The following is a 25557-nucleotide window of genomic DNA, read 5'->3' on the forward strand; positions in this document are numbered from 1 at the left end:
GAGAGAGAGAAAGAGAGAGAAAGAGAGAGAGAGAGAGACATAACCGTGATCATTCATAAAGAACACTGACCATCAACTGTAGATAAGCAAAAGAGGAGAGTAGACAGTTCACAGAAAGATATTAAGTTCTACAGGGAATTAGAGAAATTTATTTTTTAATCTGTAGAAAATTGTTAACCTGAATGACTAATCAAACTTGCTGCCATCCATTAAAGGGCAGAACTATCACATTCTATGACACCATATGCTGTGTGTTCTGACAGTTCTACATCTGAGTATCTCTTCTAAGAACACTGAAGTAATACTGTGCTATTATATTTGAATGAAATGAGACTATTCACTGTAATGTACCTTCAATATGAAGGTAATAGCAAAGACAATATAATATATGTATTAAGCAGTACAGGAAGACTTTAATATTTAATTAAAATTAATTTAACTTCAAATAATAGGCAAAACAGGCACATAAATTAAAATACATGCAGAAGAAAAACTTTTCTTTTTCCTTCATGTGAATATAAAAGTTGGTATGCCATTTCTATTTTATGAAACACTTCAGGGACCAGACTTCTGTATTTCACCTTCTCCATATACATCATACAGCTGCACAATACAACTCTTTTGTCATAGATCTTGATTTGATGGAGCTATAAACCTAGCACTCAGGAGGCAGAGGCAGGAGAATCACTGCATGTTTGAGGTCCTACTGTTCAGACAGGACTACATAGCCAGAGTTTATTTTTAAAATTTAGCTCTTCCTTACATCTGCCCAATTACTTAGAGTTAGGACCTGTTCATCTCTTTCATGTTCTAGTTTTTCCACTTAGTAGCCCATTAAATTTTTGTATGTATCTCTATGTGTATAATAGAGCTGTAAAATGAGTATGTAACTAAGTTATACATAAGGTTCAGTCTTATCAAAATGTGCTGATTATTAAAAGAAAGCATACTTTAGTAAATATACAGTCTGCAATCAAGAGGAGTTTGGATAAAGTTGTTAAGGTACTTATGAAAATTGGCTCTGGAAATATCTTCTTTATGGAGGGACTTAAGTAACAGTTGTCTATCGAAGGAGGGAGACAGTCTACAGAAGAAACACTAAATGCTGTTTTAAATCACTGAGTGAACACTCATAGCCTGCTTCTCAATCTTCAGTGGGTACGACTTTGGATTTTGCTTTTGATCTAATGGCTCTGGGCAAGGAAAATGTATGTCTGATCCTTGGGGCACTTGGTACATCTGTCTGCCCTAAAGGAGGAAGGATCATAGCAAAGCATGACTCACAAAGGCCAGAGACAGAAGAGTAGAGTAAAACTGTATCTGTAAAGCCCTGGATCAAGAGAAAGTCTCCCAGAATATTTGAGGAAGGCAAGGAGCCACTCCCTACCCACAGTAAAGCTAGATGACATGATTAGCACCTTAAGGTCTCAAAAATATATGCTGAAGTGAAAAGAAATTACACATAAAGAGGACAAAAAAAAAAAAGAAAAATGGGAAGAAAATAAGTATAGAAATAATTTGAATGTATTTTGGAACTAGAGATGACAATCTATTTATGTTTACAGAACTTAACAAACCCCAAATGCACCAAAGTTGCAGCAGTTGAATCTGGAAAGTGGCAGAAGGAGAGAGTCTTGAGAGATAATCTAGAGATAGAAGGACGTGTTGACTGACGGTAATGAATGGCAGCTTGTATGTGCACACACATGCCATGCACACTGGTATGCAGCCTGTCACGGAAGTACTCTTCTCTGTGTTAATGCTGATGCAACATGTGAAGCGAAGCTATTCACTTGTGGTGATGCAGAAAACAAATTTCTCTGAGCACTCAGTGTTGAAATATTCCACCACTGAGGTTTCCAGACAATCCCTTCAGAGTTTTTGTTGACAATCTCTCTCCAATTCCCTGTTTGCACAATATAACTACACACTTAGGGAAATTTGACATTTGAGATGCAGAGCACTAGACATTTGTCAAAGAGAAGGTATGTGGCCATAATATAAAAACATAGTCTTGTATAACAGCCCCAAAACTCATTAAGTATCCTAAATATGAAAAATTTCTACAGATGCATTTATCTTATCCAAATGTATATTGTTCTTTCTTTCTTTTTCTTTTTCTTTTTCTTTTTCTTTTTCTTTTTCTTTTTCTTTTTCTTTTTCTTTTTCTTTTTCTTTTTCTTTTCCTTTTCCTTTTCCTTTTCCTTTTCCTTTTTCCTTTTCCTTTCCCTTTCCCTTTCCCTTTTTCTTTTTCTTTTTCTTTTTCTTTTTCTTTTTCTTTTTCTTTTTCTTTTTCTTTTTCCTTTTCTTCTTCCTTTTCTTTGTCTTTGTCTTTGTTGTTTTCCAGACAGGTTTTCTCTGTATAGCCCTGGATCTCCTGGAACTCACTGTGAAGACCAGGCTGGCCTCAAACACAGAAATCTGCCTGCCTCTGCCTCCCAAGTGCTTGGATTAAAGGCATGCACCACCACCGTCCAGCTATATTGTTCTTTCTTGTTAAACAAGAATATAAATGGTAAAAATTAACCAAATGGTTGCCCTGTATTTTTGTCTTCATGAGTCACACAATATTAAAATTACTAATATTACTGAAACTGTATTGTGATCATAACTGTTATTACTAATTTATTCATGTAAGAGAGTTTCTTGGAGTAGTTAGCTACTATCTACAACACCAGGAGACTAAGAGCAAGCAGAAGATAGAAGCTAACAGCTATGGGAGAACAGAACTGGCTTTGCCTACGAAGGAGGGGCATCTGGACGTGTGAATGGAGAGAGGGCTAGCATAATCTAGTATAAGCCAGTCAAAATAATACCATCACTATAAAAGTGTTTTCTTTAAACTTTCCTGCAAGGACTCTTTGTAAATGCTATCAACCATTGGAGTAGAAATAAGAGGGTGGTATGTATCATTCAGACTTTCAGTAATTGATGTTTTAATTTCTCCACGCAAATGATGTTTACCTTCTCTTCTCTGTTATCTTTTCTCTTTGGCATTTTTCAGTACTGTTTTGATAGGTAATAAATAGCATAGCTGTTTATTTTAAAATGATTTCTGTTTCAGGATATCCTAAAGAGAGCCCCACTGTTACTGCAGAAAAGAACACTTCAACAATTAACTGTGAAGTGCAGGTATAAATTAAGACTCCACATGTAGATAAATGAGTCTGTCACACATACAATTGCCAGGTAGAGTGTTTATACTTTCAGCCACTTGCATGTATTTGCAGTTTCTCTCTAAAATGATCAAGTATTGTTTGTTAAGACATAGTTCTTACTTCTGCAGCTCATGGCCAAGCTCTCCACTGTTAAGGGACTTTCCTGGGTTTCAGAGAGAAGGAGTGGAGCACTCTCTTAAGAGATACACAGGTTTATGTTTCATTTCTACACACAGGCTCCAGTCAGTGACTTGTCATGACCAAAGTGGTTCTAAGAAAAGGAATTGTCATGCTCCAAGTGACACATGGCAGCTGAGCATTCTGACCCCAGAGAACGTAACTGGAGGTGGCAAAAGCTAAAATCTAGATGAAATGTGTGAAGCAAGTGTTTTAACTACAGGTCATCTCCAAATTGCTGTCTACTTCTATTATTCAGCATCTACAGGAAGCCTTTGATTTTAATGTTTGAATTAAAGATTTTCCTTTTTCAAAAAAATTTTTTCCCTGTTTTTTAAAAAAAAAAAACTCTCTACCTGGCATTATGAAGGTGTCATAAATGTTTTCATGGACTAATTAATACAGTCACTGAATAAACCCATGATACTCCCTGAAAACAAATGATTTAGCAGTCTACCTTTCAGTATTGCTGCAATTAATTGGAGAGCCCCAGGCTAGGTAAGCTTGATACTTACATGTCAGCACTTTATCCAGGAATTCTATTTACATAATCTGTTTACTAATTACTGACTCAGCATATTTTCTCAATATTGAGCCTTGGGAAGTCTAGCTTTTGAGTCAGCGTTCCTCTTGAAGTTCTGAAGCCTGGAGGAATGAAATCAGCATCCAACCAATGAGGGGAGAAAATGGTAAGAACCAACTGATTAGTTACAGTAGAAACAGCTGATTTGTGGGTATCAGTGTTTCCCAAACTCACTGTGTAATTCAGCACCATGAATTTGCATCTCGGTGAGTATAGAATCATCACAAGTCAGACCAAGCATCAAAAAACAATTTATCACCTAAACCAATTGGGAGAGCGTGTGCACTATTTCCAGTGCAGCAGCTTCTTCAAATACAGGAAGCATGAGAATTTTATTTGGGTTGGATCTTGGATAGTTTTCCATTGCTGTGAAGAGACACCATGACCAAGAAAGCTTATCAAAAAGGAGCTTATTAGGGATTTACTTAAAGTTTCAGATTAGAGTCCGTGAACATCACAGTAGAAGCATGGCAGCAATCAGGCAGGCATGGTGCTTAAGCAGTAGCTGAGAGCTTATATCAGATCTATCAGTAAGAAGCAGAAAGAAGGAGAGCTAGCTGGAAATGGTGTAGGTATTGAAGTCCCAAAGACCACCCACCAGTACCACATGTCCTCTAATGAGGCCATACCTCCCAATCCTTTCCAAACAGTTTCATCAACTGTTGACAAAGCATTCAAATACAAGAGTCTATGGGGACCTTTCTCATTGTAACCACCTCAGGAGGTATTCAAAAAGAAAAACACTTTACAGCCAGGCACTTTGCTAAGTGTGCTTGGTTAAGAGGCATATTTGAGAGAATGCCCGGTGTAATGCCATCATTTAAGAAAGAAAGCTGACAAACACATTTGGGAGGCATGTTTAGCTCAAGGTCATCAGTCCCTTGCCTGAAAGTTAAAAAGTGAAAAATGATGGCTAGAAATGTTTCTGGATATGCTCACTTTTCATCAAAATAGTTTTGTTGAAAAGAGGAGAATTCACTCTGAATGTGTCCTAATAGAGGCACTTGCTTCTCCAAGTGGATAGATAACAACTGCCTCCGTTTTGAAGTAACCACAAAATTTGAAAGTTTGTGATGTAAAGCATTCTAATGACATATTCACTGTGAATTTTGGAGGAGTAATTGGCACATTTTTCTTTTTCTGTTTATCAGTTTTTATTACAGGTAAGTATTTTAATTGGAGACTTTAGTTTACAAAAGTGTAGAACAGGATAATAATCAGAACACCCAGGAGTTCCTGTAATTGAAGAACAATTCATAGAAATGAGCTATACAAATCCCCCAATCCATAAGTAAGCAAATAAGTAAACTTTATTGCGTATTCAAAATGTCTAACAGGTGTGGGACAGAGTGCAGTTGTACACTTGCTTGTGCAGCACTGAGGTCAATCCTTAACACATGTGTGTGAGTAAGGCTCCTCTACAGAAAGAGATTTAGTTGAGTATATAACCACTTGAAAGATAATAAAAAATATTACTTTAAGAAATATGAAATACGTGCTCCTTCTTTCCCTTCTGTCTCCCTTCTTTCTCTTCTATAACTCTATCACTAGAGAAAATGAAAAATATTCACTAGCTCTCAGATGTTATGTGAATTAAAAATGTAGCCAACACCAGAGGAAAACTCTACAGTGAAATTCCATGCTATAATAACTGACAGTTATATGAATATCATTGAAGGCCATACCTGACCCAGATTGTATCCCAATTAGGTGCACAGCCTTCTGGATAATTTTAGAAATTTACCATGCTGTAGGAAATTGTCTAGTAGGAGATAAAGAAATAAATCACTATAAATAGGGACAATACAGGGGAATCTTTCCTGGTGTAGTTATTAAGCATTGTAGCTGTTAGAGATGAAGGCTTACTCTACTAATGAACAGGTTAGATTTAGAAAAGAGCTCATTGGAAAATAAGATCATAAAATCTTTGATGTAAAGACTAATTATGTCATGACAGCTGGGCAAATGACCTGTGGTTGGCATCTTCTCAAGTGGACTCCCAGTTTTTTGTTTGTTTGTTTGTTTGTTTTTGTTTTAATCTGTGCTCCTTTATTCCTTCAACAACGCAGCTCAAAAACTTGTCCTTGCCAGGAAGACTGCATGCTTAAATTGTCATTAAACAAATACCTTCTCATTCACTTAGTACACAGACAGTCATTTTGGCCTATATTAACTGATATGCAAAGAAAACTTGACTTGATGCAGATAATGGAAAGTCCAAAGAACAAAGGAGGGACATGGGGTTTTCATGCTCACCATCAAAATAAAGTTGAAATAATGATTGATTTCTGTAATCACAACCGTGGCATCACAAGTTCTACACATCATCATGTGTAGAATTTAGGTAACACATATACAGAATGACATGCTTCAATTGTGATGGGAACAGTTTCCTGCTCCAGAGACTTCCTCTTGCAAGTGCCAGGTACTGTGGCCACGTTCTTGCTTTCTGTATGCCGCACGGTTTTTATTTTCTCATAAGCATGTTAGTCACCCTTCTTATCCAAACTCTTTCAAGGCACATCCTACATTCCCTCTCCCTCTTCTCTGGAGTCATTTGAAGTAACATTTTCTATAAATGACATTTTTAGACAGAAAATATTCTTTAATATCTCTTAAGCGGTTATCTTGTAATTTGCACAATCTATTCAGAATTCTGGGCTGCATGAACATTCAGTGTACGTAATCTCTGATTAGTACGGGCTCCAATAACTAATTGTTTCAAATAGGTTTCAGCAAAGTAATTTAATTAGAATTTGAATGAATGCTTATTTGAAGCCAGAACTCAAACTTTATTTCTGAATGTGGTGCCATTTTTACAGATGAAGGAAAATGCATAAAAAATGACTGTTACAATGATTCAAAATGAATTTAATATTTTAAGACAGTTGTGAGTTACGGAGTGGTTAGAGATGAAAGAAAGGTAGAAAAGCAACTACCATGTGAGACAATATGAGGTTAGCTAGTGTTTGTGCACATTTGGAAATCTCAGTGAGTTACCTTCCTTTATTTGGAAAGACCCACAGACTCACAATACTAGTATAAGAGAAATGTTAATCATTCTCTGGTAACTTTCTGTACTCTGACTCAAAGGGGATTTTTAAAATGCTAATGTACCTTTCTTACCACTGTTTCCTAAGGCCAATTCCCTGAGTGGAATCCAGTTTGTCCCCTTAGTCAAAGATGATTTCCTGATCTTCATTCAAGGAAGGCTTTACTTCAGCAGGAGTCCCAGGTGAGACTCTCATTTCACAATTTACTTTTATCTCCTCACTTAGAAGCAGATCATATGATAGGGTATTTTCCCCAACCTCTTTATCGCTGATATGAAAAAGAACTCTAATGCTGCTCAGAATTTAATTACTCTCTAGAATATGTGTAAAGAAATAATGGCCTGTGCAAGCCAAATAGCCTCGTTGTCGGTTTTAGTTCTACCCTGTTGTTAAAATATGCCTGTTGGGGCTTGGCATTCTGCCCTTTGGTATGCATTACAGTTTGCTTCTCCTTATCTCAAAGATTGCTTATATCTACCATACTAACTTTAATCCTTTTGGGCTTTGAGCTGAAGATGCTAAAACCCGTAAAATATAGCCTAGGCCAAAATCGTCACAGTTTGGATGCTAGGTGTATTCAGGAGAACTCCTGTATATAGCTAATCACAGTATATCTCCTATTTGTCGATTGAGATGATGACAAAATTTTTAACAAAGAAATGGAAATTGGTGGTCTTACAGAGATAATATCTCCGAAGAGTTTCTGACATGCGAAAATGATAGGTGTCCATTCTTAAATTGTTCAGGAACCAGAAACTGTAGTTTTTTGGTAAGTCAAAATCTGAACTATAAGCCAACCCTCTTGGGATATTTTTCTTGAAGTTCATGAAATTTTGCATATTTAGAACCTTATTTTGTTCATCTATGTTCAAGTTAACAGATTTTTTTCCTGTTTTCATTTCTGATTGTGCAAATCCCAACCATGCATGTTTACTGACAGCTGAGCTTGCTGTTTAAACACTTACACACTCGGGAGGCTTTCCACAGTTCTGTGTATAAGGGAGATAGTCAGTTAAGATGATTCAGTGACTAAAGGTACAAAGGGAACACAGAATTGCGTAAACCTAACTGATAAATGATCAAATTTTAAAAATCTAGTGTGGGTAATCATATATGTTATAGTAAGTTCAAACATAGTGCTATCCAAGTGTCTGATGGTAGAAAGTTTAGCATAAGGAATCGTTAACTATAACAGAAATTACAATCCATTAACACAATTGATTAATACTAAAGTAAAATAGTCCTAGGGTTACTACTGTTATGATGAAACACCACGAGCAAAAGCAAGAAGAGGGGTGGACATTTGTCAAACACTTCCACACCTTAGTCCATCATTGAAGGAAGTCATGACAGGAACTCAAGCAGGGAATTCGGAGGAAGGAGCTGATACAGGAACCACAGAGGAGTACTTACTGGCTTGTTCCTTTTGGCTTCCTCATTCGGCTTTTTTTTTTAATAGAACCCAGGACCACTAACCCAAGGATATTGCCACTTATAATAGGCTGGTCCATCCCATAATAATCACTGATTAATAACTTATTGTATAGGCAGATCTCATGGAAATATTTTCTCAATTGAGGTTCCCTCTTTTCAGATAAGTCTAGCTTGTGTCAAGTTAACATAAACTATTCAGCACAGGAATATAAATTTAAGAGACAATATTTATTATAAAAATAAATATTACATAGTTTGGTGCATCATAATCATTATCACTAAGGTTAAGACTGGGTGCAAATGTATAGCCAGATTACAACTTCTTGACTCATCCTCCTATACTGAGCTGAAATCCAGATCTTGTTGGAGTATTCATAAATATTCAGTGGTGAGAATTTCTGTACATTTTCAGAAACCTGACTTTTAGGTATTGGGAGAAACTGTTTATAGTGACACATCTCACCTAAGAAGCTTCCTGCAAATGTACCCAAGAAAGGTATTGGAGAATACTACTATTTCTGAATACTGTTGATGACCATATAACATAGAGATCAAGGCTGAAAACATTGTACATGGCAGAAGCCTCCCAAATCTGGCGCGGGTGGTCCAAGAGTCAACCCCTTTTCCTCCCAACAATGACTCTCAAGTGATTTCTAATAACAAAACTTTGATGCCAGCTGGCAAATAAAAATCCATTGCAAGACTCATATGCAATTACACGGAGCAGGTTAAAAGATGAAGTTAGGAAAGTGAGTGAATAAATGTGTAACTGGCACACAAGGTCAGTCACCCTAGCCATGATGCCCAGTCAAGTCTTCAGTTCATAGCGGTCCTGGCTGTTATCTAACAGCTAATGCAACAGACACCAACAGTGGGGCCTACTTGATTCAGCCCTCAGAAGTAAGAGAAACTCTAAGATATTGTTACTATACTCTAGTAGACTTTGGGTGGTTTCATTTCATAGCAATAGATAACCAAGGAGTATGATAATTTCTCATATCTTTCTTTTTGTCTGTATTCTACAACTGATAGCCTTGTATGTAATTTTGAAATTCTATCTTTCCAAATTGCCACTGTAGTTTAAATGTTATATTTACAAATGGACATAACAAACCTGAAAAGGGGATGCTTCTTAAACAAAAGAGCTGTACTACATATCTCACACTGGAACTTGGAGCGTATGGGTGATGTATTGAATGATGAAGGAATGCCATATGGGTAGAACTCCATGAAGTGACCCAGTACTCATATGGATGTCACATATAATTTTGGTGCGTTGGAGATGTATGTACTCACATCACTTCCTATATGAGAATCAAACATTCAGACAGTAATAAAGTTTGTTCTTACTCAAACTTGAGAAGAGAGACTTATCAGGCATATACTGCATTTCTTTTCTTTTTTTTCTTTTCTTCCTTTTTTTTTTTTTAAGTATGAGTCCATATAGTCCACGGAGTTGTATAGATTGGGAAATTGGATTTCAAATTCAGCTTTTGTTATTTACTAGTCAGTGGAGCATTTTTATTTTCTTACCACCATCTTCTATAACACTGTTTTCTTTATTACCCTTCTGTAAGCAAGAGAAGGGTATCCATTCAGAATGTGTTTGGGACTTGAGGGGATTGTGGTAATAAAGCCAATTCAGCAAGAGAAAATGGGATCTTACAGTGAGGATACAACACAAGGGATGCTCCTTGCATGTCCTCCCTTTACCCTTTACCATACCATTTTAAGTATGAGCTTGAATATATTTCCTGTTTTGAAAAACAATTTACTCTTGCCCCTTTAAACCCTCTAAATGCAACCCTATATTTTGTAATTTAACAAACAAGCACGGACTGAAACTCAGAGAGGAATCAAAGTGATGCTTAGCCACTGGTTAATAATGGAAATGCAAAATTCTGTATATGATCCCAGCATATTCATTCATGGCAGTAACATCAAAGCCAATTTGTAAACCCTGACAGTATTTCTTTTTGAATTCTCTTACTTAAGACACTTTCTGTGAGTTACCTGGTTAATTTTTGATTTTTAAAAAATAACTTTTATTTTATATGTATGTTTGTTTTACATGTATGTATGTCTGCACCATTTGCCTGTTTGGTACCCATGAAAGCCAGAGGAGGGCACTGGAACTTCTGGGACTAGAGGCATAGATGGTTATGAGCCACCATGCAGGTGCTGGGAATTGAGCACAGGATCTCTGCAAAAGCAGCTGTGCTCATAACCACTGTGTGATCTTTCAAGGTCCCTGATTCATTTTCTTATATCTCCTTCCTAGGTTTTTAGCAATGATCTGTAGAGATGAGCAGTTTCTAACTGACATCCTTATCTCTCCACTTAAGGGACAACAAGTTCTCATTGTTAATTCCTTGCACTGCACTGCTCTTTGGTTCCTTTGCTTCTCTATGGACTATTTCCATCAAACGTGCTCCGAGTTCAGCCTTCAGCTGCCTTTTTCTTTCCTACTCTACTTTTGCTTAGGTGATCTCATTCATTCCTATGACTTTCAAAATCATTTGTATTCTGGTGACTCACATTCATATTTCTTTCTCAGCTTTCTTTTCTCGGTTCCAAATTTATATATCCTACTTGCTTATTTGAATGTGTCAGAGGAATTTCTGAAATTTGCATTCTGGAAACAAGATCTATCCATTCTTCATAGGAAGAGTTATATCAGTGTTTCCATATTTAAAATAAATGGCACCATCACTAACCATTGCCAAAGTTAGAAATCTGAAAATAACTCTTGACCTTTCCCATTCCTTAGCCCTTCATATTTGATCTATTGTGGGAAGCTGTGCCTTCAAGACATATATGCTCAATCTGTTCCTGCCTCTGCTGGACTGTCTGACTACCTGAGTCCTAGCCTTCATCTAAGGTTTAGACCATGAAAGAGCTTCTTAATGGTTTTTCATTCTATACCCCTGTCTCTTGTAAATGCACTCTCTATACTGAAACCATTCTATGCCAGTCTGCATTCTATTGCTGTAACAAATACCCCAAATGATCAACTTACAGAGAGAAAAGGTCTCACAATCCTTTCCAGTGCACACAATCCAATGAGACAAAAGCACAGAAGACCCCAATACTCAGGCTCTTGCGATACAGTCCACATCTAAACTATAGCACATACCAAAGTTTTTGTAAAATGTAGAGTAGATTATTTCTGCTTCTTATAGATCTGTTTCTATAGGTCCTTTTTGCCCTTGGAATCCTACGTTTGTAAGTATGCTCTTTGATGCCTTGGGAGAGCATCGCTTCATGTTTGAATTTTCCTTCTCTTCTTAAACCACCAGCTCCTTGCTTTATTCCCTCACTCACACTGACCTTTTTGTCTCCACGGGTTTGACTAGCTCATAGTGTGTGCCTGTTGTGCACATGCAGATAAGGCTAACTGGAGAGCTGTTTTAGACATTCCTTTTTTGTTTGTTCATTTGTTTTTGATTTTTTGAGAGTGTGTTAACTGGTCACAACTGGTCTCAAACTTGTTCTGTAGCTGAGGATAATCTTGAACCACTGACCCTCTTTGTTCTAAGTCCTGAGTTCTGAGGTTACAAGCACGCATTACCACACTGATATCTCAGAAAAGAATCACATTTTTTCACTTCAATAGTAATCTTTTTATTATCAACAGTTTTACAATGGCATGCCATGTGTCTTTAATACACACACAAGAAAACTTATCAAGCAAACTAAAAATAAAACATATAAATAATGAAAGTTCTTTATCTAGAAGATGACTGCAAGTGTTTTTTTTTTAAGGTCTTGAACCTTGAATTTAAAAATTAATGTACATTCATGTATATGGCATGCTTATACTGTTCTTCCTTCCTTCCTTCCTTTCTTCCTTCCTTCCTTCCTTCCTTCCTTCCTTCCTTCCTTCCTTCCTTCCTTCCTTCCTTCCTTCCTTCCTTCCTTTCTTTCCTTCTTCCTTTCTCTCTCTCTCTCTCTTTCTCTTTCTTTCTTTCGTATGTGTTGACATGTTCAGTGGCATGTACATACATGTGCAGGCTAAAGGTTGATATTGGTATCTTTTTGTTAAATTGGATATTTTATTTGTTTACATTTCTCAACTGACAAACTGAGAACACTGCAAATGACCATGAAATTTTATTTCTTTTTTTTCACAGAATGTTAAATTGGTTTTGAAATTTGGGTGAGCTCTTCGCTGGAGGCAAGACGTCCTTCCTGTCAGGAATGATGATGTTCACTTGCAGTTTCCACCATCAGGAGGCAGTGACAAGGACAGTCACTACAAATTTGGATACAGTCTGGTCAATTCAGTGAGTTCCTGGCCAACGAGGGCTCAAAATGAGACCATGCTGAGGGGTGGAGAGGGGGGAAAAGAAGAGGTTGAGCAACAAGGAGAAGAATGAGAGAGAGAGAGAGATTCTTAACTTTTCCTTATTCTTTTCTAGTATATCATACACTAAATATATATGACAGAAACTCCAATATTAAGTGCATATATTTTAATCAATATTATGTTGGTTTGGATCTCAAATGTCCCTTGAATGTCATTTGCAAAGGTCTTAGTCAGCAGCCTGTGGGGTGCTGTTGGGAGGGATTAACTTTGTGACTATGGTTTAAGAAGGTGGTTGGGTCACTGAGACATATTCTTGAACGGATGTTGAGATCTCAGCCCCTTTTGTCTCTGTACTTTCCACCAGGCATGAAATGGAAAGACTGTTTCTATCACTGTGCCCTCTCCCATATGCTGGGCTACCACAAACCCAAAGCAAGCAGCCCCAACAAGCAGGGGCAAAACCCCCTGAAACCATGAGTGTAAACAAATCATTCCTCTTTTCTTTTTTTTTTAATTTTTAATATTTTTATTACATATTTTCCTCAATTACATTTTCAATGCTATCCCAAAAGTCCCCCATAGCGCCCCCAACTTCCCAACCCACCCATTCCCATTCTTTTGGCCCTGGCATTCCCCTATATTGGGGCATATAAAGTTTGCAAGTCCAATGGGCCTCTCTTTCCAGTGATGGCCGACTAGGCCATCTTTCGATACATATGCAGCTAGAGACAAGAGCTCCGGGGTTCTGGTTAGTACATCATGTTGTTCCAACAATAGGGTTGCAGATCCCTTTAGCTCCTTGGGTACTTTCTCTAGCTTCTCCATTGGAAGCCCTGTGATACATCCAATAGCTGACTGTGAGCATCCACTCCTGTGTTTGCTAGGCCCCGGCATCTTCTCACAAGAGACAGCTATATTTGGGTCCTTTCAGCAAAATCTTGCTAGTGTATGCAATGGTGTCAGCATTTAGAAGCTGATTATGGGATGGATCCCTGGATACGGCAGTCTCTAGATGGTCCATCCTTTCATCACAGCTACGAACTTTGTCTCTGTAACTCCTTCCCTGGGTGTTTTGATCCCAATTCTAAGAAGGGGCACAGTGTCCACACTTTGGCCTTCATTCTTCTTGAGTTTCATGCGTTTAGCAAATTGTATCTTATATCTTGGGTATCCTAAGTTTTGGGCTAATATCCACATATCAGTGAATACATATTGTGTGAGTTCTTTTGTGATTGTGTTACTTCACTCAAGATGATGCCCTCCAGGTCCATCCATTTGGCTAGAAATTTCATAAATTCATTCTTTTTAATAGCTGAGTAGTACTCCATTGTGTAAATGTACCATAATTTCTGTATCCATTCCTCTGTTGAGGGGCATCTGGGTTCTTTCCAGCTTCTGGCTATTATAAATAGGGCTGCTATGAACATAGTGGAGCATGTGTCCTTCTTAGCGGTTGGGACATCTTCTGGATATATGCCCAGGAGAGGTATTGCTGGATCCTCCAGTAGTACTATGTCCAATTTTCTGAGGAACCGCCAGACTGATTTCCAGAGTGGTTGTACAAGCTTGCAATCCCACCAACAATGGAGGAGTGTTCCTCTTTCTCCACATCCTCGCCAGCATCTGCTGTCACCTGAATTTTTGATCTTAGCCATTCTGACTGGTGTGAGGTGGAATCTCAGGGTTGTTTTGATTTGCATTTCCCTGATGATTAAGGATGTTGAACATTTTTTCAGGTGCTTCTCTGCCATTCGGTATTCCTCAGGTGAGAATTCTTTGTTCAGTTCTGAGCCCCATTTTTTAATGGGGTTATTTGACTTTCTGGAGTCCACCTTCTTGAGTTCTTTATATATATTGGATATTAGTCCCTTATCTGATTTAGGATAGGTGAAGATCCTTTCCCAATCTGTTGGTGGTTTTTTTGTCTTATTGATGGTGTCTTTAGCCTTGCAGAAGCTTTGTAGTTTCATGAGGTCTCACTTGTCAATTCTCGATCTTACAGCACAAGCCATTACTGTTCTATTCAGGAATTTTTCCCCTGTGCCCATATCTTCAAGGCTTTTCCCCACTTTCTCCTCTATAAGTTTCAGTGTCTCTGGTTTTATGTGAAGTTCCTTGATCCACTTAGACTTGACCTTAGTACAAGGAGATAGGAATGGATCGATTCGCATTCTTCTACATGTTAACAACCAGTTGTGCCAGCACCATTTGTTGAAAATGCTGTCTTTCTTCCACTGGATGTTTTTAGCTCCCTTGTCGAAGATCAAGTGACCATAGGTGTGTGGGTTCATTTCTGGGTCTTCAATTCTATTCCATTGGTCTATTTGTCTGTCACTATACCAGTACCATGCAGTTTTTATCACAATTGCTCTGTAGTAGAGCTTTAGGTCCGGCATGGTGATTCCACCAGAGGTTCTTTTATCCTTGAGAAGAGTTTTTGCTATCCTAGGTTTTTTGTTATTCCAGATGAATTTGCAGATTGCACTTTCTAATTCGTTGAAGAATTGAGTTGGAATTTTGATGGGGATTGCATTGAATCTGTAGATTGCTTTTGGCAAGATAGCCATTTTTACAATGTTGATCCTGCCAATCCATGAGCATGGGAGATCTTTCATCTTCTGAGATCTTCTATAATTTCGTTCTTCAGAGACTTGAAGTTTTTATTATACAGATCTTTCACATCCTTAGTTAGAGTCACGCCAAGATATTTTATATTATTTGTGACTATTGAGAAGGGTGTTGTTTCCCTAATTTCTTTCTCAGCCTGTTTATTCTTTGTGTAGAGAAAGGCCATTGATTTGTTTGAGTTAATTTTATATCCAGCTACTTCACCGAAGCTGTTTATCAGGCTTAGGAGTTCTCTGGTGGAATTTTTAGGGTCACTTATATATACTATCATGTCATCTGCAAAAAGTGATATTTTGACTTCATCTTTTCCAATTTGTATCCCTTTGATCTCCTTTTCTTGTCGAATTGCTCTGGCTAGGACTTCAAGTACTATGTTGAATAGGTATGGAGAAAGTGGACAGCCTTGTCTAGTCCCTGATTTTAGAGGGATTGCTTCAAGCTTCTGACCATTTACTTTGATGTTGGCTACTGGTTTGCTGTAGATTGCTTTTATCATGTTTAGGTATGGGCCTTGAATTCCTGATCTTTCCAAGACTTGTATCATGAATGGGTGTTGGATCTTGTCAAATGCTTTTTCCACATCTAACGAGATGACCATGTGGTTTTTGTCTTTGAGTTTGTTTATATACTGGATTACGTTGATGGATTTCCGTATATTGAACCATCCCTGCATCCCTGGGATGCAACCTACTTGGTCAGGATGGATGATTGTTTTGATGTGTTCTTGGATTCGGTTAGCAAGAACTTTATTGAGGATTTTTGCATCAATATTCATAAGGGATATTGGTCTGAAGTTTTCTATCTTTGTTGGGTCTTTTTGTGGTTTAGGTATCAGAGTAATTGTGGCTTCATAGAATGAGTTGGGTAGAGTACCTTCTGTTTCTATTTTGTGGAATAGTTTGTGAAGAACTGGGATTAGATCTTCTTTGAAGGTCTGATAGAACTCTGCACTAAACCCATCTGGTCCTGGGCTTTTTTTAGTTGGGAGACTATTAATGACTGCTTCTATTTCTTTGGGGGATATAGGGCTGTTTAGATCATTAACCTGATCTTGATTCAACTTTGGTACCTGGTATCTGTCTAGGAACTTGTCCATTTCATCCAGGTTCTCCAGTTTTGTTGAGTATAGCCTTTGGTAGAAGGATCTGATGGTGTTTTGGATGTCTTCAGGATCTGTTGTTATGTCTCCTTTTTCATTTCTGATTTTGTTAATTAGGATGCTTTCCCTGTGCCCTCTAGTGAGTCTGGCTAAGGGTTTATCTATCTTGTTGATTTTCTCAAAGAACCAGCTCCTTGATTGGTTGATTCTTTGAATAGTTCTTCTTGTTTCCACTTGGTTGATTTCGCCCCTGAGTTTGATTATTTCCTGCCGTCTACTCCTCTTGGGTGAATTTGCTTCCTTTTGTTCTAGTGCTTTTAGGTATGTTGTCAAGCTGCTAATGTGTGCTCTCTCTAGTTTCTTTTTGGAGGCACTCAGAGCTATGAGTTTTCCTCTTAGAAATGCTTTCATTGCGTCCCATAAGTTTGGGTATGTTGTGGCTTCATTTTCATTGAACTCTAAAAAGTCCTTAATTTCTTTCTTTATTCCTTCCTTGACCAAGGTATCATTGAGAAGAGTGTTGTTCAATTTCCACGTGAAGGTTGGCTTTCTATTATTCATTTTGTTATTGAAGATCAGCCTTAGTCCATGATGATCTGATAGGATGCATGGGACAATTTCAATATTTTTGTATCTGTTGAGGCCTGTTTTGTGACCAATTATGTGGTCAATTTTGGAGAAGTTACCATGAGGTGCTGAGAAGAAGGTATATCCTTTTGTTTTAGGATAGAATGTTCTGTACATATCTGCCAGATCCATTTGATTCATAATTTCTCTTACTTTCTCTGTGTCCCTGTTTATTTTCTGTTTCCATGATCTGTCCATTGGTGAAAGTGGTGTGTTGAAGTCTCCCAGTATTATTGTATGAGGTGCAATGTGTGCTTTGAGATTAACTAAAGTTTCTTTAATGAATGTGGCTGCCTTTGTATTTGGAGCATAGATATTCAGGATTGATAGTTCCTCTTGGAGGATTTTACCTTTGATGAGTATGAAGTGTCCCTCCCTGTCTTTTTTAATGACTTTGGGTTGGAAGTCAATCTTATCAGATATTAGAATGGCTACTCCAGTTTGTTTCTTCATACCATTTGCTTGGAAAATTGTTTTCCAGCCTTTCATTCTGAGGTAGTGTCTATCTTTTTCTCTGAGATGAGTTTCCTGTAAGCAGCAAAATGTTGGGTCTTGTTTGTGTAGCCAGTTTGTTAGTCTATGTCTTTTTATCAGGGAGTTGAGTCCATTGATATTAAGAGATATTAAGGAAAAGTAATTGTTGTTTCCTGTTATTTTTGTTGTTAAAGTTGGAATTCTGTTCTTGTGGCTGTCTTCTTTTAGGTTTGTTGAGGGATTACCTTCTTGTTGTTTCTAGGGCATGGTTCCTGTCCTTGTATTGGTTTTTTTCTGTTATTATCCTTTGAAGGGCTGGATTCGTGGAGAGATAATGTGTGAATTTGGTTTTGTCGTGGAATACTTTGGTTTCTCCATCTATGTTAATTGAGAGTTTGGCTGGGTATAGTAGCCTGGGCTGGAATTTGTGTTCTTTTAGTGTCTGTATAACATCTGTCCAGGATCTTCTGGCTTTCATAGTCTCTGGTGAAAAATCTGGTGTGATTCTGATAGGCTTGCCTTTATATGTTACTTGGCCTTTTTCTCTTACTGCTTTTAGTGTTCTATCTTTATTTAGAGCATTTGTTGTTCTGATTATTATGTGTCGGGAGGTATTTCTTTTCTGGTCCAGTCTATTTGGAGTTCTGTAGGCTTCTTGTATGTTCATGGGCATCTCTTTCTTTAGATTTGGGAAGTTTTCTTCTATAATTTTGTTGAAGATGTTTGCTGGTCCTTTGAGTTGAAAATCTTCATTCTCATCCACTCCTATTATCCGTAGGTTTGGTCTTCTCATTGTGTCCTGTATTTCTTGGATGTTTTGAGTTAGGATCTTTTTGCGTTTTACATTTTCCTTGATTGTTGTGCTGATGTTCTCTATGGAATCTTCTGCACCTGAGATTCTCTCTTCCATCTCTTGTATTCTGTTGCTGATGCTGGTATCTATGGTTTCAGATTTCTTTCCTAGGGTTTCTATCTCCAGTGTTGCCTCATTTTGGGTTTTCTTTATTGTGTCTACTTCCCTTTTTAGGTCTAGTATGGTTTTGTTCATTTCCCTCATCTGTTTGGATGTGTTTTCCTGTTTTTCATTAAGGACTTCTACCTGTTTGATTATGTTATCCTGTTTTTCTTTAAGGATTTGTAACTCTTTAGCAGTGTTCTCCTGCAATTCTTTAAGGGATTTTTGTGTTTCCTCTTTACTGTCTTCTACCTGTTTACCAGTGTTCCTTTGTATTTCTTTAAGTGTGTTATTAAAGTCCTTCTTGAAGTCCTCTACCATCATCATGAGATATGCTTTTAGATCCATGTCTAGCTTTTCCGGTGTGTTGGGGTGCCCTGGACTGGGCGAAGTGGGAGTGCTGGGTTCTGATGATGGTGAGTGGTCTTGGTTTCTGTTAGTAAGATTATTATGTTTACCTTTCCCCATCTGGTAATCTCTGGGGTTAGTTGTTGTTGTTGTCACTGTTTAAAGATTGGAGCAGAAGCTGTGTTCCACTCACCAGCAGTCTCTAAATCCTGTGGCGGGGGTCGTGGGTAGCTGGAGGTACCCCGGTGCTGGTCCAGCCGGAAGAGGCCTGTGGTCCTACTCAGGCCGGTTTTCTGCTTCCCTAACTAATGCAGTCTCAGGTCCCGTGTGCAATTGGATTGGAGCAGAAGCTGTGTTCCACTCTCCAGAAGACTTAAGATCCTGTGGCGGGTGTTGTGGGTAGCTGGCGAGTGTCAGCCAACCCTGCGCCCTAGCTACTCGGGTGCTTTTCTGACCGGAAGAGGCTTGTGGCCCTACGTAGGCCGGATTTCTGCCTCCCCAACCAAAGCAGTCTTAGGTCCTGCGTGATTGGACTGGAGCAGAAGCTGTGTTCCACTCACCAGCAGTCTCAAAATCCTGTGGTGGGGGTCGTGGGTAGCTGGCGGGTGTCAGCCAACCCTGTGCTCTAGCTACCCTGGTGCTGGTCCGGCCGGATGAGGCCTGTGGCCCTACTCAGGCCGGTTTCTGCTTCCCTAACTAATGCAGTCTCAGGTCCCGCGCGCAATTGGTTTGGAGCAGAAGCTTTGTTCCACTCACCAGAAGTCCTAATATCCTGTGGCGGGTGTTGTGGGTAGCTGGCAAGTGTCAGCCGACCCTGTGCCCTAGCTATCCGGTGCTTTTCTGACCGGAAGACCATTCCTCTTTTCAAGTTGATGGTCTCACGTGTTTTGTTATAGCAACTCATTATTTTATTATATTCATTAACACTCATGTAATAAAAAGAAACTATGAATATGTCATGCATGCAGGAACTCTGACAAATACCCATTGAATATAAATGATGAAGAATTGGTTGTTCTCCACATATATAAATGCAAAGTGTCACCCTACCAGTAAGGGGACATTTTCTAGACTACAAATCTTTCTATTTGTAGTTCATGGAATCACATGCACATTAAAATTCTTGCAATTCTCTATAAAACACAACTTGGGAAAAAAAAATCCCTGGGGCGGAAGAGAGGATGCATATAAGGATGCACATGTACCAGCAAGTTTGTTTTTATTCTATTTTAGCAAATCTAAAGAACATAGAATTGAAATTTAATTTCGTTCAGATGTAGAGTAACCATTCAACATTCTCTACCATTCAACAGTTACTCCCCTCCTTCCCTGTCATTACTCCTTCACGGAAAACCCTTATTCTACTCTGAGAACAGAGAACTTCAGCTCTATGATCAAACTTCAATTTAAAGCAATTATCACTTGTCTTTATTTCATGTAAAATAGAAATAATAGTGACTTATCTGCTATTTATAGCTAGTAGCCATGTGAGAATTGATTATTCCTTTATCTCTCTATTTATAGGTACAGAATAATTACATATATGCATGTGCATGTGTACTTTTATCAACTACACCAAATCACCCCAGTGTACGAGCCATAGACAGCTGCTCTCTTGAAGTGGCTAACTGGAGGAAATACCAGGAGACTATCAAATAACAGTTTGATGCCTTCCATGGAGAGAAGAGCACTCAGTGGGACATCTATGTAGGTTTAGTACAGCTCATACTAAGGAACTTGCTGGATGGGCAGAATGCCAGTGTACTTGCCTATGGACCGACTGGGACAGGGAAAACACACAATGTCGGGCAGCCCAGAACAGCCTGGAGTGATTCCTAGGGCTCTCCCAGACCTCCTGCACCTAACAAGGGAAGAGAATGCTGAAGGCTGGCCATGGGACATTTCTGTTGCTTTGTGCTATTTAGATCTCTATCAGGAAACAGTATTAGACCTCTTGGATCCTGCATCAGAAGACCTAGTGCTCCGAGAAGGCTGCCGAGCAAAAATCCTGATTCCAGGCCTCACACAGAAGCCCATCACTAGCTTCTCTGATTTCAAGAAGCACTTCCTTATAGTCAGTAGAAATCGAGTTGTAGGAGCTACCCTGCTTAACCAGCGCTCTTGCTGTAGTCATGCAGTGCTCTTGGTCAAGTTGATCAGCATGAATGTTTGACCCCATTTAGCCAGTGGGAAGGAAAACTCTACCTTATTGATTTGGCTGGTTCAGAGGACAACCGGACAACCGTCAGTCGCACAGGCAACCAGGGCACTCTGCTCAAAGAGAGTGGAGCCATCAACACCTCCCTCTTTGTACTGGGCAAAGTCGTGGATGCATTAAACCAAGGCCTCCCTCATATACCTTACCAGGACAGCAAGCTCACTCGTCTGTTGCAAGACTCTCTGAGAGGCTCAGCTCATAGCATCCTCATTGTCAGCATTGCTCCTGAAAGATGTTTTTACCTGGATACAATCTCAGCATTAAACTTCACTACTAGGTCCAAGGAGGTGATTAACCAGGCTTGCACCAACGCGAGTGTACAACCTCAGGCCTTGGCACCTGTTAAGCTGTCTCAGAAAGAACTGCTAGGCGTATCAGAGGCAAAGAAAGCCAAAGGCCTTCAAGAAGAATCAACTGGGAGCCCTGAGTCTATAGCATCTCTAGCCATGTTGGAAAAGCTCCTGAGTATGGAATGTTTGCTGGGTTCCAAGGGGAGCCAGAGGACCCCTCTACTGAATACCCTAAATGAGAGTGAATGGTGCTCATTAAGACGGTAGAGGAAAAGATATTGGAGATTGAGAGGCTTAAGATGAAGCAAAAACAAAACAAAACAAAAACAAAAACAAAAAAACCTGGAAGCCAAGGTGCTAGTTCAGGAAGCACTGGATTCAAGGGAAAATGAGAACACTCCTGCAATTCTCCAGTCCCCTTTCCTCTTGTAGTGGCACAGTGGCAAAGGCCCTGAAAAAGGCTGTAGTGATGCCTCTGCAAGGGATTCAGAAGCAGGTAGAGTCCTCAAACAAGATCCACCTCCTGCAGAAAGGCCGTAAAAGGAAGCTGGCGCCATCACATGTGTCAGAAGCTGTGGAAAAGGATGAGGGCTACTGGGAGTTACAGATTAGCCCAGAGTTACTGGCACATGGGCTCAAAATAATTATTGGATCTGCTGAATGAAGGCTCAGCTCGGGATCTGTGCAGCCTGCAGCACATTGGTCAGAAGAAGGCCCAGCTCATCGTGGGCTGGAGGAAGCTCCTTGCCTCCTTTTGTGAGGTGGAGGACTCGGTACAGGTGGAAGGCATCTCTGGGAAGCAGGGGGCATCTTTCCTGAAGGCTTGGCTCTTGAATCTCTTGGACTTGGCTGCCAGACAGTACCAGCTCTTGACATTACCTTTTTCTTTTACAATTCCTTGTATAGTGACATGTTGTGTCAATACAGTTTTTATTCCATGAAAAAGCAATTGTTTTGCTAAACTGACATTTAGAGCTAGAACCCTTCCACATATTCTACACACCTTTTTAAAACTAACTGGTTCACTGGCAGTCAACCTGTGATGATTTTGCTTGTTTGTTTTTTTGACACAAACAGAACTTTTACTAAAAAATGTTTCTTTGCAAAATTTCAAATATCAACTATAAACTGTGAATCCACGTATCACAACATTCTCAGATTAGAGTCAGCCATCTTGAATTTGGTTAGAGTGGTGAGATCTACAGATAACTGAACTGCTTTCATTTTTTATTATGTACTTAGAAAATAATTTGTCTCTTTAAAAATTGATTATGCTCGAAGAAATTCCTGTCTTGATTTTTATTAAATAATATCTTAATATACTTATTATTTTTGCCCCAAACCAAGTATTTTCACTTTTGGAAAATTTTCAAGCCTAAGTTTTTATAAATTTTTATAAATATTTTAAATCTAACTGAAATGATAATTATCTTCCTTAGATTATATTTAAAATACTGATATTTTTCAAGATAACTACAGCATTGTAAGACTGGGGCCATCTATTAGCAAACAGTAGAAGCAGTATATGCTTTCATAAAACTCCTAAGCATGCAAGGATGCTGGATTTTATGGTGAAACTGACTTCCATTTCCTCCCTTTTCTCAACACTGATGCTCATTTACTAACGCAGTTCCAGTTTTTCTATATTATTACTTTGTATTTGCTTTTATTAAATGGAACAATCTGAGCTCTGGGAATGAAATTGAAACTAAAATTTTTTGTTTGGTGAGGAGAATTGTTGAAGCTCTGCTTTTTTACCCTCTTTTGCCCAAAGACACTTATGAATATTTAATTTTCTATAGCGAAGTGATTATATTATGTTCTCCATACAAAGTATCAGAAAATTTAAAACTTTTTAGAAGCTAAGGAAACTTTATATAATAAAATACTGAGTCCCTATAAAAGGTATTTTGAAATGTAATACACGGATAAGTTGGAGTCACCACGATTACATCCAACACCACGATGTTCCTGGTAATTGTTCTCACCATCGAGTGAACACACGTGTATCTCTAGGAGGACTAGAGAAAACAGTATATAAACCAGGCATCTTTTCGCATAAAATAAATAACAATAAATGAAAAAAATGGATCCCCAGGCAATAATGAGTTATTGAAGATTCTCAGTAACTTAAAGCTTCACTTTGAGTGGGACTTCATTCATAACCACTGCAGCTCAGAGCAAGGCTCTATGTATCACAGCATCCTCAGATTCAGGGCACCCAGGAGTCAGCCATCTTGAGTCCAGTGAGATGGGGAGATCTACAGAGAGTCTCACACAAGCAGCTAAGTGCATTGAGATAATAGTAACACATGAAAGTTCTGTTTAATCCCTCAGTGGTTGGGCAGAGCACATCAGTTCTATGGCCTACTCCTAATTTCTGCAGGAACATGAAAATACGGAGACTCTGCAGAATTAAAGAAAGTGACCTGAAGAATGACAGGTACTCCAAGGAACAGAAAAAAATAAGTTTTATCATTTTTCCATATATGTCTGTTCCTTTTGTGCCCCCAAGGAAGCAGCAGACACTGACAGGAGGTGGGAGAGGCAGCATTTGAGGAATGAACTCTGTGTGGGTTGCCTAAGGGTTTACTTAGTTATGCTGGCATTGAGGTGCATAGATGAGACAACACAGTGAATATGATACATAAACATTTTCCTTCATTCTTTTATTATTGATGTTAAATAGAATGCTGGCAGCTGTTGATTTGAGCTGGTATCCCGAGTTGGTTCAGTGGATCAAACCAATATGTAATGTAGTTCTGTTAACCCAACTGTAATTAATTGTAGAGGCTTTGTTGTCTTTTGACTGCTGAGTTGTCTTTCTGTACCTCACTTCTGAGTTTATAAATCTATTGTGAATTCACATTTTTAGATTTCTCAGAATTTCTCTGCTTGCGGTAGTTACCCGTTTTCTATCGTTTTTGATAGTATGTATCACTTGTATAATGTATTAGCTTTCATTTTCATATCCCCATACTAGCATGTAATTATGCACACCCCTTCCCTATTCTTCATTCATAATAGTCACACTTTGAACGCTTTTTTTCTCTCTCTACTACAAGTATAAAATAAATACATTTGTCTTTGTAAATCTGGCTTATTTCACTTAACATAGTAACCTCCAGGTTTACCTCTCTTCTCTCTCTATTATATATATATATATATATATGAACAAAAACTATATATACATATATATATATATATATATATATATATATATATATATATATATCATAGTTTTTTGTTCATGCCTGAAAAAACTCCATTGTGTGTTTTCTTACCAATTCATTCCTTGCTGATTCCACATCTCAACTACTTTGAACAGTGCTATGGTAAACATAGATATGTTTTTAGCTTTCTATTTATCAGGTAAGTTGGCTTTTATTCTTTATAGGCATATACACAGAAGTTATATTGCTGATTGGTAGCTTTGTTTTAATTTTGAGGACACTCCCTATTGCTTAAATGGTAGCTAGACTAATTCTATTCTTACTAACAGCTGTATAAGGGCACCTCCTTCTCTCATATCCTTTTTTTTTCTTTTTCTTTTGTTTTGAATCTCAAATAATTTTTTAAAAATTGGATATTTTCTTTATTTACATTTCAAATGTTATCCACTTTCCTAGTTTCCTCTATGAAAAACACCCTCCCCCTATCCCGTTCCCCCTGCTCACCAACCCACCCACTTCTGCTTCCTGGCCCTGGCATTCCCCAACACTGGGGCATAGAGCCTTCATAGGACAAAGGGCCTCTCTTCCCATTGATGTCTTACTAGGCCATTCTTTAATGCATATACAGCTGGAGCCATGAGTCCCACCAAGTGTGCTCTTTGGTTGGTGGTTTAGTCCCTGGGAGCTCTGGGGATACTGGCTAATTCATATTGTTCCTCTTATGGGGCTGCAAACCCCCTCAGCTTCTTAGAAGATGCTCCAACATGTAATAAGGACATATGTTTGACTATGTTCATAGCAGCCTTATTTATAATACCAGAAGCTGGAAAGAACCCAGATGTTCTGCAAAAAAGGAATGGATCCAGAAAATGTGGTACGTACTACTCAGCTATTAAAAGCAATGAATTTATGAAATTTGTAGGCAAATGGATGGATCTGGATTATATCATTCTGAGTGAAATACCTCAATTACAAAAGAACACACATGCTATACACTCACTGATAAGTGGATATTAGCCCAGAAACTTGGA

The 25557-nt window shown here is 38.5% G+C and overlaps 1 pseudogene; it reads left to right on the plus strand.

Annotated features, from left to right (window-relative positions):
• Positions 1 to 22294, plus strand: part of LOC110295383 (kinesin-like protein KIF22 pseudogene) — a 124853-nt pseudogene extending 102559 nt beyond the window's left edge.
• The last annotated feature ends 3263 nt before the right edge of the window (positions 22295 to 25557 follow it).

Source organism: Mus caroli, unplaced genomic scaffold, assembly GCF_978045245.1.
Source record: "Mus caroli unplaced genomic scaffold, Mus_caroli_1 scaffold_1, whole genome shotgun sequence".
NCBI lineage: Eukaryota > Metazoa > Chordata > Mammalia > Rodentia > Muridae > Mus > Mus caroli.